Below are 18,005 nucleotides of genomic sequence, written 5' to 3' on the forward strand. Positions count from 1 at the left end.
TTCTCACCTGATCCTCCCTCCTTCATTCCTGAACAGAAAGTTTTTTAAGCTTTGGCCTCTTTTAGCCTGGAGGCTTTAAGTTTTATAACTGGTTTGTCTCAAACGTTTCCAACAAAAAGTTAAAAACCTGCTGAGTTCCAAACAGGTTTTAATTACTGTAGGCGTTTACTGGAAGATGTTTCTGAGTTTCTGTCTCTGCTGTGCAGGAATGTTTCCTCGTTCCTCAGTTTGGGTTCATTTGTCACACAGATGAACCAGGAGTTGATGGTCGGCACAGAGACATATAGCTGGAAAATAAAACCTAAACTAGTCAGTTCTCTACTGTTGGGTCCCGTCAAACAATTGGTAATATAATATTATTTATGGGAGAAAATCATTGCCTCAACATTTAATGCAGACTAAATGCTCACTGTGCGTGACAGAATCTGGTTCAGTGCAGGGAGAATAGTTCAGATTGTACAGATTGAACCTGACAGCTGATGCCTGTCAGCTCTGCAGCCTCCAGGCTGTTCTTAAGAAGACCAGCCTTCATCCACCTCCACCAGTTAAACCAGTTAAACCATTTCTTTAACCTTTACTTCAGAAGCAAACAGGGGAGGAGTCATCGTTACTAAAGTGGAGTAGAAAGATTAGGAGACAAAATAATATCTAAAAATTATAATCACTGTGTAAAAGTTTAACAGCGGCCATTTTGTTTAGTTTTCTTTCCCTCCAAAGATTCGATCTCGGTGTAAAAACTTGTTTTGACTGTGATCACCTTTACAGGGACCAGGTGGTTTTACAGAAACAACATGAAGTGTGTCGGCTGTCTGCAGTCGGACCTTCAGCTCCAAACTCTGGTTACATCAAACAGAAATGAAACAATCAGTTTCTGTTAGTGGAGCTTTTAGATGATTGTCATGAATTAATGAGCTTTTTATTTAAACAACAACAGAGAAATAAAGTAACTAACAGATGTAGTTAAAGTAGAAACTGTTGATGAACAACATGAGGTCATCAGCCAGTAACTGCTGCTACTGAAATACTTTACAGCAGCAAGAAGCAGGTTGAGACAATAGATTTATGAATATGTTAATAAATAATAAACGTCTGAGCTTAGATCTCATTTCAGACAGACATGATAACATCAGTGCTAACAGCAGATGGACCCTAAGCAGTCACAGTTGCTTGTTACATGGGCCGGCTCCACGTTACAGGACCGGCAACTTGAATACTTTTCCCTCTATTGTCAGATGCATCATGGGAAATGGAGTTTTAACATCAATATTTTTCTCGTTTTGTTTCTTGAGATAAAATCTCAGTAAAACAAGAAACATTTTAATGTCCATAAAATAGATAAAGACTCCAATAATTACTCAGAACTAAAGATTCTTGATAAATTTCTAAAAGTACAAGAATATGGAACATTTTTCAAGTTCCTGTCGTTGCAATGTTCTGTTTCAGAGAGTAAAATGTTTCTCCTGCTAGCAGAAGTTGTGTTCATATTAATACAAACTAAACTATTACATCTGCAATATAACATTGTGTGTTTTCTGTGTCTCTAGTTTACTGTGATTTTATTAATAATCCTGGTTATTTTAATGTTATAAATTAACTTACAATTGTAGATCTGCCCCAAATCTCAAGTATTTTTGAATCAGCTCTAAAAAAACATTTTTATTTGCATTTACTTAAGAGTTTTATTCCAGATGATCTTTTTTAATTATTAGCTTGTTTTGATCTTTTCTGTATCTTTTATTTAAAACTCTGAACCTTTTAGCAGCTCATTGTTTACATTAAAAAATTCACCTGATCATCGCAGCATAAACTGGTTTTTCTCCAGTTCAAATGACGTCTGACGTGTTTTTATCAACTTTTTTGTGTGTTAACCTCAATTAACACTTTGAGGTTTTTTAGTGTTAATTGCTGAAGCAACTGAACGTAATCTTTACTCACTCACTCACAGACACTGAAAAGGTTTTGCCTCTTTAATATTTGCTACATTAAAGACACATCATATTTCATCTGCTATGTATAAGTCAGCAGATGAGACAGCTGTGGAGTCAGAGTCACATAATTGAAAAAGACAAAGTTTGCACTGACAAGGATTCATTTGGTTTACACAGAACTTATTGATTCTGATCAATAAATATATCCTAATGTATTGAATAAGACTGTCTGGCATCACATTTCAGTTCTGGCTTTATTCTTAGCACTAATAAAAGAAAAGGCCTTTCAGTAACTCTGCCACCTCCTCCACACACACACACACACAGAGAGACACACACACACGTAGCACTATGTGATGTTTATAATGTAGCAGTACTTAATGCACTGAAGGACTAAATAGCTTCTGACATCAGAAAACTAAATTGGTCTGCTGGAGCTGTCGTCAGAAATCAATAAAACAATACAAGAGAGTAACTGTTTTCAATACTATGTATTTTTTTAAAGAAGAAAATTAAATAAACAATACAAAACACAAAACATACATGGAAACCAAAATACAATAAATATATACACAATACTGCAGTTGATGTTCTAATGTGCACAGAGTCCTTCACTTTTCCCCGCTTGGTCAACACAGTGTCTGACCGACACACATTTAAAAGTCCATAGTTTGTTTATCCAGAAACTTTAAGGGAAAATGTCCAAGCGCAATTCAGCTCTGATGGAAAGGGTGAATAATGGGTAGTGTGTCTGTGTGATGAGAAGGAGGGGAAAGTTCATGGACCATCAAACTCCTACCAGACCAGTATGGAATGAAATTCGGTTCTCCTGGCTCCAGCCAGATCTTAGAAGCTCGCCATCCTTTAACCCCAAAAAGGGGAAATCACCTGGCCTGTATTAAAATAAACAGGACCAGTCAATTACCAGCCTGCTAGGTAACTAGACTTGTTTCAGTTGTACACATAAATAAATGCAATTATACATAAATAAATGCAATTATACATAAATAAATGCAATTATATCTACAATCAATCATTTAAGACAAAGATATTTAACATTTATCACATCATCTTAAACACATATATTGCATTTAAAAGTTAGATTGTGTGTTTGATGATCACACAATTTGGCTATCACCATCAATATGTCAAACGAACAAAACATTCATGTTCACTACTCACCAATTCATTTTAAAGATCAGTGCATGGTAGCTTCATGGCTCCAAGTTCACTGGATATTCAGATCTACATGGTTTATATTGTGAGTTTTTTAAACAAAGTGCATACAAACAAAGAAAGAACCAATTGTTTGACAGCACAAACCTGCAGCTCCTTTGTCTCCAGCTCTCCCTCTCACAGCTGATTGGGAAAACTGGAGCAGGCCTGAAAAACCTACTTCAGGTGCAGTGATTGGCTGATTGCACTGTGTGACTGACTGTCACTCTAACCAATGAAGTAGCAAAGGTGGGACTAAGGCAGTTTTTACCCTGGGTTACACACACACACACACACACACACATCTCTTCCTCTTCCTCACCAACTTGCAACACAAAGTTACACCCTTGCATTCAAATAATGATACATGTCAGATTTATTTTATTTTTCCTGCATGTATTCTAACGTTAGGAAAACGTATCTTGAACTAGAATATTAAATAAAAGTACAAGAAGTAATAAAAACTTTAATGTTAATCCTCAACTTCCGGTTCCAGCTTCTCTTCTGAAGGTGAGCTTCTATGATTGTCCTGCAGGTGGCGGTAAAAGCACCTGAAGTTGGTTTGCCAGCCGCCAGTAAAACCCAGAAGAAGAAGAAGATCAACACCGGTTCTGTATTTCATTTAAAACCGATCCGCTTTGCTCGGTAAGTTATTGGTTTCATATTTATTTGTGTCATATTCTGACCAAACATCTAGAACCCATATAGGTTGTTAGTTGCGCTTTAATAAAAGTGTAATTTTGTGCTTTGTCTTGCTTCATAAAGACAACATGGCGCCACTCGGACTTCTCAGCTTTGATTATAAGTTCTGGTTATGAGTTGGGAAAAGTCGAGCTGTTTTATTATTAATGTCGCAGTTTCCTCTTGTTCGCGTTTGACGTCTTAAGGCAGGAAAAGTCGGAGAAAGTCACTTTACTCACTATTCAGCTGAACCAGGAGGAAAGACACCACTTACTTTATTAGACAGTCAATCACAGAACTGCGCATGTCTCACGTCTTAAATAGTCGCACAATGATGACGTCAGTGAAGAGCACACCACCGTAGGCCGGGTCCTAGTCCTCACTCTGCACCCTACGCCTCTATGAAGTGTGGACTAGTCAAAGTCACAGTGTTTTATTGGAGTGTGTAAAAATGTGAGAATTGTGACGTCACTTCTACATCCAATAAAGTAAATTACAAATAAATAATAGAAATAAATAACTTTCTATTTCACTCCCACAAAAGATTTGACATTAATTTCATAATTATGTATTAAATTTTCCCTGTAATGAGTTTCTGTAAATGAAATTTAAAATTTAATATCAATTCCTGTTTGTTTTGTGTCTGAGTTTTGGAGACAATAAACATTTTTTTATTGCAACTTCATTAATGTTTTTAGAAATATTTTCAAAATTGATTTTGTACAGGAAATTTATTCCACTTTTAATTTTTAATGTGATCAAATTTGGTCAAATTGGGATGAAAAGTTAAATTATGATATTAACAATTTAAACAATTTAAGTTTTTATTCACATTTCCTTCCTTCCTAAAAATCTCCTCAGTTTTTAAAGTGAAATTATTTTAATGTTTAAACGTTGCAACATCACAAAATCCCAATCTTTACACCAATATATTAATAACTTCATTTAAGATTAGAAATTCATCTCATTTGTAACATTTTCTGTTTTTCTTTCCTCAGTTAGTTTGTGACGATTCTTTTTTATTTCTTCTTTTTTCTGCTCAGTTTATGAGAACTTGATAGTAAGAAAAGAACTTTGAACATGAACGGTTCTGAACTGAACTGGTTCTGTTTCAGATCAATTAATTCGTTCTTGTTTTCTCCACAGTTCAGAGTTTCAGGATGAACTGAAGACAATCTGCTGCCGTTTCTCCTGGTTCTGATCCTGGTTCTGGTTCTGGTCCTTTGTTTAGTCCAGTCGTCTGCAACCTTTACAATCTAGAGACATTTTATTTTATTTTATTTTATTTCCCAGTTTAATAAAACGGGTCTAGAGCCACAAAACCACATTTTAAATATTTACTTCATTTAATCTGTTTTAACTGTTAAAGACAAAATATTTTATTTTGACTTTTTCTACATTTTATTATATGTTTATATTTGAATTTAGTTTTTATTTTAATATCAAGAAAAATAAATGTAAATAAAATGAATATTAATCAATTATTAAAATAATAATCAGCTAATTTGGTAATCGATTAATCAATAACTTCAGTATTCATTCAAAAAGTTAATTTGCTGGAAAAAAACCATTCAGATGTAATTAAACCAAAACTGAATCAAAAAATCTATAATTTTACATTTAAGATGAAATAAAATCCTGTTTGTAAATATTTTTACTCAGAACTCATTAAGCTGCAGTTTTAGCTTCACCAGGTTCAAATTATGTAAAAAATAAAAATCTCTTGTTAATCACCAATTATTAATTGATAAAATAATCAATAGGCCAGTTCTCCACTCTATTGATAAAACCTAGAAATGATCAAGTGATCAATAAAGGAATTCTGTCATTAAATGTTTATTTTCTTATTTAAAAAAGAAACTGAATTATTTGTTTATTTGCATCTTTTATTTCTAATATTGTACAAAAAGGTTTAAATGAAAAATATTGAAAATGTGATTTTTATTTGTATCAGATTTAGTTACTGAAACATTTTAATGTCATTTTATTGTGAAAATTAAAAACTAAATGTCAGTAAAAACAGAAAATGGTTCAAATCTTCTTTGTTTCTTGTTTAAAGTTGAGTTTGTGATGTTTAGTCCTAACGAGCTGCAGGCTGCAGAGCTCTGCTTTAACTAGTCTAACTAACCTTCATCACTGCTGAAGACTCTGGAAACTCTCCTGTTTGGAGAAAATGCGACTCTGCTCGGCTCGTCGGGCTTTAACTGTTCCCTCTGAGGTCGAGGCCCAGAGAAAGTCTTTGTGTGTAAAGATGAAGAAATAAAGCTTCAGCGTGTGAGAAGCCGAGTCCTGCTGGCGGATTTAGCGGCCAACAGACGAAGGTCCGCCGGAGCTGAACGAGAGTCGCTGAAGAGAATCTGGAAAGTCTTTGGTCTGAAGATGAAGATGAAGAGAATGTGAAGCAGTGAAGCTCCAAGCAGCCAGCAGTCCTCTGATCAAATCATCAGCACTTTTCCTCGCCTCATTTCTTCCCTCGGCTGGTTTTTCACCAAAATTTTACAAAGTGTCAAAATGTGGTGATTTTTTTATGACAAATTTACGCGGAAATCATAACTTTTTGTATTGAGCAGCAGCTCAGAGGAATAAGAAGTGGACTGGGAGTCCGCAGGTTGCAGGTTCGAGTCCTGAACTTGACCAATTTTACTTTAATTTTTCCTTTATTTGAGTCAAAACACAACAAGATCCCTGCTGGACTCGAACCAACAACCTTTAGATAAGCAGCCTGTATTCCTGCTCTCTCCGCCACTCGCTCATCTACACTAAAATACTTTTTTTTTAAAACTTGTCTTCTGTTTTCTGAGGATTTCGGTGAAAAAGGGGCGTTGCCAGCGACGACTGAAGGCGTGGCTTCAGAATCGTCTCTAATCCAGGAAAAAAGGTCAGAGTTCAGATCCAGAAGCCACAGGTCCAAGCTGAGCTGATGAATCAACATGTTCAGAACAACAACGGAGGAGATCTGGAACAATTTACTCCACATTTCACTTCATCTGCAGAAACACTTTTTCTTCTTCACTCGGAAACTTGGGACTTTTTATTCGTCCTCACATGTTGGGAACTTTTAAGGTCATTGAAACTAGAAGGAAAATATTGATTTTCCATCCAGTGTTCAGTTTGAAATCTGTAAAAACACAAAATGTTTCCAGGATTTTAGTCCAGTTTCTGTTGCAAATGAAGGAGAAAAGTTCAACTTTTATTTCTCTGCAAATTCATGAAATACAAAAATAAAAATTTACTTTTGAAATTTAGTCTCACCTGGTTGGAAATAGAGGAAAATAAAATAAAATAAGGTTTAGTTAAAACACAACTGACCCTAATTACATTTTAAATTTTTATATTAAAAAAACATTTGAAAATATAAAAAATAAAATAAAAAGTCTGGAAAGTCAGAAGCGTTTAGAAGCAGTTGTCTTAATTCCTGAATGAAATTATGACTAATTAAATAAGAGGAATGCAGATTGTTTTTCATATTTAGTTTTTATTTGGATGTGAATAAATATCTGCTGGTGGCGCAGCGGCATAAAAACACATGAAGAAGAACCAGAACAAACACGTTACATTCAGAAAGAAACTAAACGTCACATGATCCAAAGAGCTGCAGCTCGGACCGCGCCGCCGCTTTGTGCTTCCTCCGCCACCATCGACCCGACTACCGGCCGGTTCTGACCAGACTACCGGCCGGTTCTGACCCGATTCTGGAATGATCCTCCTTTTTTTAAAGTTTGGATTTGGGAGAAAAAACAACTAAAACATGATTGTTTCAAACTTTCAGCACAAAAACAGAACCGGACTCTTCAAGTATGAGTCAGAAACAATCTGCATCGGAAAGACACACACACACACACAGAGACACACACACACACACACACAGAGACACACACACACACACAGAGACACACACACACACACACCTACACACCCCCACACACACACACACACACCTCAAAAGTGGCATCAGCAGGGAGAATATTCAGGTTTCAGACAAATCTTGGACCAGAACTTCACCCAGCAGGTCTTACTGGTTCTGGTGAAGGTCGTTGCCGTGGTAACCCTTCCTGCCACCTGAATATTGGTCCCTTCTGACTGCGGCCCGGTCAGAACCGGTCCATTCAGTCTGGCAGTGTCTCTTCTGATATGTACAAACGGCTTCGTGTTCAAACAGAAGAGAGAAATAAGAGAGGAAATAAAGTTTTACAGGAAAACAGTTTAACAGCTGAACATATTTACACGTCTTATATACAGAACACACCACCGGGTCAGGGTCACACCATCAACGCCTACTCCACTTCCTGTTTCCAGAATAATTGATTGATTCATGGTTGGACGCAGAGGAGGAAATAAAAACCGATTATTTTACTGGGAGAACAGATAACAAACATGATGAGGAGCTTTTATACTGAAGGAGCCTTCAGGAAGTGACAGCAGGCCGTCCAGGTTCTTCTGAATAAATTGGTGTTTCATATAAACTCAGCAAACATTTTGAATTTGACAGAAGTTGACTTGTAATTGAGTTTCCAATTCAGGAAGTGGCTAAAAAGCCTCCTATTGTTTCTACACCTTGAGCATCTTTAGTTTGTTAAAGTTTGAAAGATAAAATATTTAAACTCTTAAAATGTGGTCAAGATTATTCTACACCAATAGCAGAATACTTGAAGTTTGTGATTAGTGAGACTTTGACCATAAATCCAGGTAAAATCCAGGAGTTGGTAAACAACCTCTCACTGCCTGATGATCATCTTTCTGCATGGAGTCGAGCCACTAGTTACCTCTCTGGTTTTTACCTCTTCATTATAGTTTGTAGTTTATGTTTCTAGTATCTTTCTCCAGTTCACCTCTTGTGGTTTCTGGGCCTCCATGGTTTCAGGAGCCTTGTTGGTCCCAGATTCTCCTCCACTCCTCTGTTGTCGGCTGCAGCTCTGCTGTCCTCACATTCATCTGACGGATTTTTCTCCAGCAGCATTTGGATCTCAAACTCTCCACTTCCTGAAGAAGCTTCTCTGTAAAATAACTCCTTACTGATTTCTACATTTAGTAGAAATATAGAATCATCTGCAAGGATGAAGCTCAACCACACCTTGAACCAGGGAGCTTCTCCGTGACCTCAGTGACCTCTGACACAGTTTAAACCACTCTTTTTCCTATATGGAGGACGTGGTGACTGTGGTCCAGATGATTGTGGTCCAGTTACATCAAAAGCCCTGAAATCAACCTGGACTGAAGTTTTATGAATCAAAAGACTAAAAACTTGGTTTTAAATATTCTTTCCTTAGTGTAAAATAATCTGCACCTAGTTTGAAATCTAAGAATTGTAGTTTTTGAAGTAGATCCCATTAAAGATGCTCAAGGTCGTGACCTTTACTCATTTCCTGTATTAAAAGCTGCAGTCGGGGCATCAAACATCAACATCATTCTGACTGTTTCCAGGATAATTTAACTTTTCATAAATATTTTCCTACCTTCAGACCGGAAGCTCAGCATCTTATCGTCTAAACCAGAGTTGTAGAGCTTTGATTCAGCTCTGTTGGAGCTGAAGCTCCAGTTTAGGAGCCACAGCTGCTGCTGGAGCCTGTTAGCATCGTTAGCATCGCTAGCTCCGCTCAGAGTCTCTGCGGGCTGTTTTCATCTCTGTGGAGCTGCTTCTAGTTCACACTGACAGATAAAACATTGATTTCATGTTAAAGTAGAAAGAAGATTTAAGAAATAAAACAGCAGAAACACGAAGAAAGCAACAAGGGCTTCATTAGCCGATCAGGAGCGGGAAACTAGCTAACTGCTAACTTAGCCTTCTGCCCCCTAGTGGACTCACTGTGTAACTACAACAACCAGAGTAAAGCTAGAGAGCTGATATGTGAAAAGCACTTCCTGTGGATTCTTTCAAAGTAAAACACAAGGAACTAAATTCTCCTCAGTACATTTTAGCTCGTTAGTTTATTATATTATCAGAAAGCATAAGTGTGTAATTTTATTAGGATGTGATTTAAATTATATAATTGGGTTCTGAAGCACAATTATCGTAATTATTCTGTTTTCTAGAAAGAAAAATCATAAATATTCTCCTGACTAAACAGGAAACTCAGCATCTTGGCGAACAAACCAGTTATTTATTTCATCAGTAAACATTAATATGTAATTTATTTAGGATATATAGATGAGTTATCTGTCTGTAAATAAAACATCTATATATTAAATCAGCTGTCAGTCCTTTAGACAGATCATAATATTATTAATATTTATAATGAGAAAGATATAAACGTGATCAACTTAACAGAAATCAGAAACCAGGTGCAGCTCTACAAGCTCACCTCTATATTCAGAGCGGGGAATTTCCGCCCTCTGGTGGCCATAGTGGGAACTACAGTCCTGATAATGCTGCATTATTACCATTTAATATCCAATTAATGTGGAGTTTAGAGAAAAACTAACAGTCTTCCTGAGTCATATTGACAGTTTACTGACTCAAATATTATCCTGACATTTTTCAATTCACTGTTTGGAGTTAAATATATAATAAAACTGTTTTAAATCATAAAATAAAGCTGCTGTGTTAAACTCTTAAAGATCGTTTTTCTGATTACTGAATAAAATTCTGCAGTGACTTTTATTTAACGACAGTAATGTAAGCTGACTTGATCTAACTTTATAACATTTAAAATTATAATAAAGATAAAGATCCGGTTAAACAATTTCCATGAAGAACGTCTGTAGTTATGATAGTTCACCACCAGAGGGCAGTAAGAACTCAATCAACCATCATAAAACTGATAAACTTTAAACTTTTCACTAAATAGTTTCTAATGACAACAACTATATTAACTTAATCCTGTGAATAATTATCTATATATTTCATACTTGTATGTTATTAGAGATGGAGATTAATTATTAAAATAATTTAGACACAAATTGAAAAACAACTACTTAGAAAGTAATAATTTCTATTACTTTAGATGAAAATGTAGCTGAAACAAAATTACATTTTATTTTGTAAAACTTCTAGAAATATTAACTGCGGGTAATTTTGGGAATCAAAGTCTCAAAAAGTCACAAATATTAAGAAAAACATATTTATTAGTGATAAGTTCCAACCAGCAGAGATCAGAGCATCAAGCTGGATAAAACCACCTAAAGGACAATTAATAAAATTAAACAGTGAAAAAAGCTTTAAAAAAATATCTGAACAATATAGTAAACAGATTATTTAAGTTTTATTTTTATTTTTTGGAAGAGACTCGCTCTCTACCGCCCTCTTGTGGTCACACACTGTAACTACATACTAAAATCCTTTATACTAGTTTAATAATAATTTAATGAGTGATTATTAATTTCCTTTGTCCTTTATACTAGTTTAATAATAAATTAATGAGTGATGATCAGTGAACTGAAGGACAGTCGCTGCTGTTCAGCATCAGAGTTTAAATCTGCAGCTGCTGATAATCAGTTTGTGTGTAAAACAAGCTGCTGCTGGAGCCTGTTAGCATCGTTAGCATCGCTAGCTCCGCTCAGAGTCTCTGCGGGCTGTTTTCATCTCTGTGGAGCTGCTTCTAGTTCACACTGACAGATAAAACATTGATTTCATGTTAAAGTAGAAAGAAGATTTAAGAAATAAAACAGCAGAAACACGAAGAAAGCAACAAGGGCTTCATTAGCCGACCAGGAGCGGGAAACTAGCTAACTGCTAACTTAGCCTTCCGCCCCCTAGTGGACTCATTGTGTAACTACAACAACTACAGTAAAGCTAGAGAGCTGATATGTGAAAAGCACTTCCTTTGGATTCTTTCAAAGTAAAACACAAGGAACTAAATTCTCCTCAGTACATTTTAGCTCGTTAGTTTATTATATTATCAGAAAGCATAAGTGTGTAATTTTATTAGGATGTTATATAAATTATATAATTGGGCTCTGAAGCACAATTATATAATTATGCTGTTTTCTAGAAAAAAATAAACATTTCATAAATATTCTTCTGACTAAACCGGGAACGCAGCAAATGTATGTAAATAACACATCTATATATTAAATCAGCTGTCAGTCCTTTAGACAGACCATAATAATATTAATATTTATAATAATAAAGATATAAACGTGATCAACTTAACAGAAATCAGAAACCAGCTGCAGCTCTACAAACTCACCTCTATATTCAGAGCGGGGAATTTCCGCCCTCTGGTGGCCATAGTGGGAACTACAGTCCTGATAATGCTGCATTATTTACATTTAATATCCAATTAATGTGGAGTTTAGAGAAAAACTAACAGTCTTCCTGAGTCATATTGACAGTTTACTGACTCAAATATTATCCTGACATTTTTCAATTCATTGTTCATAGATATATATGTAATAAAAACAGTTTTAAATCATAAAATAAAGCTGCTGTGTTAAACTCTTACAGGTTTTTTCTGATCACTGAATAAAATTCTGCAGTGACTTTTATTTAACGACAGTAATGTAAGCTGACTTGATCTAACTTTATAACATTTAAAATTATAATAAAGATAAAGATCCGGTTGAAGTATTTCCATGAAGAATGTCTGTAGTTATGATAGTTCACCACCAGAGGGCAGTAAGAACTCAATCAACCATCATAAAACTGATAAACTTTTAACTTTTCACTAAATAGTTTCTAATGACAACAACTATATTAACTTAATCCTGTGAATAATAATCTATATATTTCATACTTGTATGTTATTAGAGATGGAGATTAATTATTAAAATAATTTAGACATAAAATGAAAAACAACTACTTAGAAAGTAATAATTTCTATTACTCTAGATGAAAATGTAGCTGAAAAAAAATTACATTTTATTTTGTAAAACTCTTAGAAATATTAACTGCGTGTAATTTTGAGAATCAAAGTCTTAAAAAGCTATAAATATTTAAAAAAACATATTTATTAGTGATAAGTTCCAACCAGCTGAGATCAGAGCATCAAGCTGGATAAAACCACCTAAAGGACAATTAATAAAATTAAAAAGTCAAAAAAGCTTTAAAAAAATATCTGAACAATATAGTAAACAGATTATTTAAGTTTTATTTTTATTTTTTGGAAGAGACTCGCTCTCTACCGCCCTCTTGTGGTCACACGCTGTAACTACACACTAAAATCCTTTATACTAGTTTAATAATAAATTAATGAGTGATTATTAATTTCCTTTGTCCTTTATACTAGTTTAATAATAAATTAATGAGTGATTATTAATTTCCTTTGTCCTTTATACTAGTTTAATAATAAATTAATGAGTGATTATTAATTTCCTTTGTCCTTTATACTAGTTTAATAATAAATTAATGAGTGATTATTAATTTCCTTTGTCCTTTATACCAGTTTAATAATAAATTAATGAGTGATGATCAGTGAACTGAAGGACAGTCGCTGCTGTTCAGCATCAGAGTTTAAATCTGCAGCTGCTGATAATCAGTTTGTGTGTAAAACAAGCTGCTGCTGGAGCCTGTTAGCATCGTTAGCATCGCTAGCTCCGCTCAGAGTCTCTGCGGGCTGTTTTCATCTCTGTGGAGCTGCTTCTAGTTCACACTGACAGATAAAACATTGATTTCATGTTAAAGTAGAAAGAAGATTTAAGAAATAAAACAGCAGAAACACGAAGAAAGCAACAAGGGCTTCATTAGCCGATCAGGAGCGGGAAACTAGCTAACTGCTAACTTAGCCTTCCGCCCCCTAGTGGACTCACTGTGTAACTACAGCAACCAGAGTAAAGCTAGAGAGCTGATATGTGAAAAGCACTTCCTTTCGATTCTTTCAGAGTAAAGTACAAGGAACTAAATTCTCCTCAGTACATTTTAGCTCGTTAGTTTATTATATTATCAGAAAGCATAAGTGTGTAATTTTCTTAGGATGTTTTATAAATTATATAATTGGGCTCTGAAGCCAAATTATCGTAATTTTTTTGTTTTCCAGAAAAAAATGAATATTTCATTAATATTCTTCTGACTAAACCGGAAACGCAGAGAATGTATGTAAATAACACATCTATATATTAAATCAGTTGTCAGTCCTTTAGACAGACCATAATATTATTAATATTTATAATGAGAAAGATATAAACGTGATCAACTTAACAGAAATCAGAAACCAGCTGCAGCTCTACAAACTCACCTCTATATTCAGAGCGGGGAATTTCCGCCCTCTGGTGGCCATAGTGGGAACTACAGCCCTGATAATGCTGCATTATTTACATTTAATATCCACTTAATGTGGAGTTTAGAGAAAAACTAACAGTCTTCCTGAGTCATATTGACAGTTTACTGACTCAAATATTATCCTGACATATTTTAATTCACTGTTTGGAGTTATATATATAATAAAAACAGTTTTAAATCATAAAATAAAGCTGCTGTGTTAAACTCTTAAAGATCGTTTTTCTGGTCAGACTGAATAAAATCCTGCATTGACTCTTATTTAACGACAGTAATGGAAGCTGACTTGATCTGACTTTATAACATTTTAAATTAAAACAAAGATCTGGTTGAACAATTTCCATTGATGCTGTAAATAATGAATAAATCCAGAAAGACGGCAGGGTGACCGATGGAGAAAGTCCTGATATGTGATGAAAATCGACTGTTTCATCTCATGTAGATCTGAACATATAAACTTATATCCAAGCATCATCATAGGTGGAGTCGTTGGTCCCGTCCGTATTAGCGCTGAATTTTCCTGCTGCCCTGAACACATCTTCAGTAAAACCAGCCTCACTGAGGCCAATAGACCAGCGCTACGTTGCAGGAAAACTCTGAAGCTTCTTGGCTGGTTTTGGCCTCTAAACTGAGACGCTCTCATATGAAGTGAAATGTTGCACATTATAGGTGCTGGAGATGACCTTTAACCCCTCGCTGTCCCAGGTTTTAGGTAGTGTGGAGGTGAAGAGCCAGACTCCTGATCTGCTGTGAGTGACGTGACGCTCGGTGGAAGTCCTGCATCCTGTTCCATCTTCATGTTGGAGACGTGAGGCTTTGCTTCTCCTGTCTGGGATTTGATGGGAAACGAGTCACAAGATTCAGATGATTTCACAGTCGTTACTTTGACGATGCAAACTCTGGTTCCTCTCAGTGTTTGGTCTGTCAGAACGCTGCTCAGGTTCCTCCTCCAGGTTTTCCTGCTTTTCTTTAAAGTTGTACGACTTTAAATCCACACAAATAAACCATAGAAAGTCGGTTATTATCTCATCTTCTAATGCAAATTTTCTTCCGTCAACAAAAGCTGGAAAACAAAACTGTTCTCCTGGAACAACAGCTGTTCAAACTGATCCATCACATCTGTGAGCAACATGGAGTTTATCTCTGTTTCATTTCAACTTTGACCTTTTGTTCCTTCCTGTTGCATCAGAAACTTCCCGTCCTTAAAGTGAATCAGACGGTTTGAGTGAAACCAGGTTTCAGGTGGACTGAAGTCGTCTTCACTGTGAACTTCATCAACTTTCTGCTTCACAACAAAACCTTTCAAAGCCAAACACACATCCAAGCAGCTGAGTCACAAATGATCCAAGTTCAAATCTTGTGTTTCTTTTCTCTGGAGGATCTGCTCAGGACGTCTGGATCTGTTCTGAAGTGGATTTAATGCTACAGATCCGGAGGAAGTTTTAGTGTTTGGCTCTGAATCTATAGAGCTGCTATCATGTCTCATTTTAGCTCAAGTTTTTTCACCACAACAGAATAAAATCACATTTTGCCCCATTAACATGCTCTTTAAAGCTTTTTAAATGAAATTAATACTTCATATTTCTGCTGAATTCAACTCTTCTAACTTGAACTCAGAGTATTTTTCTCTCTTCTGTTCCTGCAGATCATCAAACAGATCAGATGAAAAATAAAACTGAAAATCTTCAACATCCTGATCGACGTCTGGAAACTATTTGAAATAGAAACGTAAAATGTTCTGAGGTCGGTGACCGCCTCGTCGTCGGCCTGTTGCTACACCTGCACGTGAAACCAGCAGAAACCTTGTCTCCATGGAAACGCTACGGGGACAGCTCTGGTCCAAACATGGAGGAGGCAGCATCATGCTGAGGGGAAGCTGGTCCCAGTTGATGTGAGTCATTTTGATGCTTTTCAAGGTCATAGTGAAAGTAAAAAGAACTCAAAGAATACTGTCTGTCCCAACAAGCACTGCACTCCGAATACATTAAAACAAATGTCTGTCAAATCAGTTGATGACAAAAGAAAACAGCCACTGACAGTCAACATAATAATAATAATAATAATAATAATAATAATAATAATACATTTTATTTGTAACGAACCTTACATTTCAAGGAAATCTCAAAGTGCTACAGAAACAAAAATAGATTATAAAACTTACAATAAAACATCCAATAATACATCTCACACCAAATGGTAACAAATTAAAACTTACAATTTAAAAAGCTAACAGATCTAAAAAGCCTGTTTAAAAAGGTCTTAAGACCTTTTTTGAAGGCCTCCACACCTTGTGGGGCTCAGAGACTCTGGGAGGACGTTCCAAAGCCGCGGAGCTACTGCCTGGAAGGCCCCGTCTCCCATGGTGGCAAGCTTGGTCTTTGGTTGATGCAGGCGGTGAGAGGAGGAGGAACGAAGGCTTCGAGAGATGGCATGTGGTATGAGGAGTTCATTGAGGTAAGCAGGGGCCGTGGATGCATTGATAGGTGAGCAAACAGAGTTTGTAATGAATTCTTTGTTTGATCGGTAGCCAGTGGAGTGCTTTGAGGACAGGAGTGATATGGTCATATTTATGCCTCCTCATCAGTACCCGGGCAGCACAGTTCTGGATGTGCTGTAGCTTTTTTAGTTTTTTTCCAGGAATCCCGACGAGGAGGGCATTACAATAATCCAACCTGGAGGAGATAAAGGCATGGATCAACCTCTCAGCATCCGGTTGGGAGAGGGAGGAGTGGAGTCTGGCGATGTTTTTAAGATGAAGAAAGGAAACGTTACAAAGGTGACGGATATGGGTATTAAAGGTGAAGTTAGAATCAAGCCTAACTCCAAGGTTTGTAACGGAGGTGGAAAGGGGGATGTCATGGCCAAATATTGAGATACTGTTGAGAGGTGAAGACTGGGTTTGATGAGGATTGCCAAAAAGGATTGCATCCGTTTTATTGCTGTTGAATTGAAGAGAGTTGTCAATTATCCAAGCCTTTATCTCCTCCAGACAAAGCTGAAGTGAGGACGGGAGAACTGTGGGGGAAGTGGAGTCCATTTTCATGTACAGTTGTGTGTCATCGGCGTAACAGTGGAAGGAAACCTTGTGTTTATTGATTATTTGACCAAGGGGGAGCATGTAGATGGTAAAAAGGGTAGGCCCGAGGACTGACCCTTGCGGAACTCCACAAGTCACAGTATCAATTGAAGATTTACAGTGATCCAGGGAAACATATTCAGTTCTATTGGTGAGATATGATTGAAACCATTTGAGCGTTGTGCCCGAAAGTCCAATTTCTGACTGTAACCTGTTGCGAAGGATGGTGTGGTTCACTGTGTCGAATGCAGCCGATAGGTCAAGGAGGAGGAGGAGAGAGGGTGAGCCCTGGTCCGCAGTGATGAGCAAATCGTTCATAACGCGGACCAGGGCCGTCTCTGTACTGTGAGCTGAGCGGAAACCAGACTGAAACTTTTCATAGAAGTTTCATAGTTAGAACATATATCAGGATTGACTACAAATCAATTGAATAACTAAAAAAGATTAGTTAAATATGACTGCTGAACTCTTAACTGGACTGCCCTCAAAAACTGGTCTCCACTTCATACCTTGCACATGTACAGAGCTAAGTAACTTCCATTTTACTGTCAGTCCTGCACTTTATATTTTATATTTATATTCATATTTTATACTGTATTTTATTTTATTCTGGAGTAACCTCACAACATTGGAACCTCAAAACATTGTTCTGAGCCGTATGCAACGAAATTTTGTTCTGTATTCACCCTGTGCATGCAAGATGACAATAAAGTCAGTCTAAGTCTAAGTCTATTTACTTGACTCTCCTGTTACTAAACATGAGTTTGACAAAAACTTTGTGACAATATTGCATTTACTAATGTTTTTTAAATATGTCTGTCTGAGTGACAAGGCTGCCACAGTTTGAACAGCAGATGTCACTAGTGAGAAATGAATGAACCACCGAGTGATGAACCTTAGCAATGGGCCGGGAAGCTTCATTGCTTCATTTGGCCATCACTACCATGAAGCCAAC

Source organism: Xiphophorus maculatus, chromosome 24 (genome assembly GCF_002775205.1).
Source record: "Xiphophorus maculatus strain JP 163 A chromosome 24, X_maculatus-5.0-male, whole genome shotgun sequence".
In the NCBI taxonomy this organism is placed as follows: Eukaryota; Metazoa; Chordata; class Actinopteri; order Cyprinodontiformes; family Poeciliidae; genus Xiphophorus; species Xiphophorus maculatus.